The following is a 2,022-nucleotide window of genomic DNA, read 5'->3' as shown; positions in this document are numbered from 1 at the left end:
TTCGTTACAGTTTAAATTGGCATACTTTTGCAGTTTGTCAAGTTTAGTCCCTGTAAGCGAATTAACTTGTTTTTGCCATACCAAAGCCTTCAAAACTTATTTCTAAGTTATGTAAGGGTTATTTAAGGTATGTTGAGTATATGTTGATGTTCCGGAGTATTTGTCGCATTAAACTGAGTACGTTTTATGCACCAGTTTGCGTATAATTCTCCAGAAAGCGATTTAGAGCTTGAAATCGAACAAGAGTTGATATGTGCAAACGATACACATATTTATATATGTCCAAAGTATGAAATACAATATTTCATTGGTTTGGCATTTGTTTGATGGTTGAAGTGACACAAGTGTCGCAGTCTCCCCTACTTTAGGAAATTTCGTCCTGAAATTTAGTTTTAGAGGAAACTTGTGAAGACATCCGTGACGGTTTCGCTTTCAGACAAATCCATTGAACCCTTAGGAAAAACTCTGGGCCATGTTAGGATCCATAGCGAAAATTTCAACCCACAAAGTGAAGTCCTTGTAGTAACAAAACATGGAGTTTCGAACTACGGGCAGGAGAACGTTTCCCGTGAAGAGTTATCATAGGAAACTTATGTGTGCTTGAAATCAGAATTGGGGAGTGTAAGGATAAATGACATGGGTCAAAATCCAAGACTTCTCCCGTATCATTACTCTTGTCACTGTAGGCCTTTAACACATGACAAAACTTCCTGTGGTTTCTATGCACTGAATTCCATAATTATGTAGGCCTCCATAATTACGTACTTCCTTGCACAGTCCGCACAGTTCATTTCATAATGCGTATGGGAAAAATATCAAACGAATAATCTCTTCAGCTAAACTACCCAAGAGAAATATTTAACTACATCAACGTAGGATGTCTTTAACTAGATTGTCGAACCAATCTATTTAACTTAGATCGACGTAGGATCTCTTTAACTAGACCACCCGGGGGCCTTTTTAACTATATCAACGCATGATATATTCAACTAGATTGTCAAACCAATCTCTTTAACTTAGATCAACGAATGATCTATTTAACTAAACTACCCACGGGGAATATTTAATTAAACTACCCACGGGGAATATTTAACTACATCGACGTAGGATGTCTTTAACTAGATTGTCGAACCAATCTCTTCAACTATATCAACACATATTGTCCTTAAACTTTGGAATAGTACTTTATAATCCAAGGGACATAACTACAACGTAGAAGTCCATTAAGGATTTAAGATAGTACCTTTCTTGGAAATCCTACTACGAATCCCTCATATGAAGGTATGAAAGATTCTATGAGGATTTGGATAGCGAATATCCAGAGTATACAGAAACACAAAATGCATATATGGAAAGACAAGATGTATAAACACATAGTCACATAACCACAAAATTGTTTATCTAGATCTCAAATTTGTTAATTTGTTTTGTTGATTACGTACATGAATTTAAAGCACACTAGGAATCCATTTCATGGATTTCATTCGGTACTTTAAACATTAGCAAGAATCTAACTATGAAGATAGAAAGATCTCCTATAAATTCGATTTTGTTTTCAAGAAAACGCAATTTTCGAATTAAGGTACAATAATTTTTGAATATACGGAAATATCCTTAGGTACCCTATTAAGAATTTATAGTGGTACTTTGGGTATTCGCGGGAAACACAAAAGATGATAAAATGGAAAAAAATTACGGGGTAGTCTGTTCTTCAAGGAATACGGTCCCTTGATTGTCGGTATTGAAGAGGATACGTTGTTTATACATAACATCACATTTGAACATTGCAATGTAAAATAAAAAAGATTTATTTATAAACAACAACAACTGTTTCATGGACCTCGACTACAAAAGAAAATAATACATAAGGTTTGATTATCTCTAAACAACATTGTCTTCTAGTTGGTCCGATGCTCATCCTTGCGCTGGATTCGCATTAGCAATCTTTGGGCAATTTCTCCGGAAATGGCCCATTTCGTCACAGTTGAAGCAAGGACCTAGTGGAAGACGAGCTTGAGCAGG

The sequence above is a fragment of the Helianthus annuus genome, chromosome 5 (assembly GCF_002127325.2).
Source record: "Helianthus annuus cultivar XRQ/B chromosome 5, HanXRQr2.0-SUNRISE, whole genome shotgun sequence".
Classification (NCBI taxonomy): domain Eukaryota; kingdom Viridiplantae; phylum Streptophyta; class Magnoliopsida; order Asterales; family Asteraceae; genus Helianthus; species Helianthus annuus.
This window is presented reverse-complemented; position numbering follows the sequence as displayed.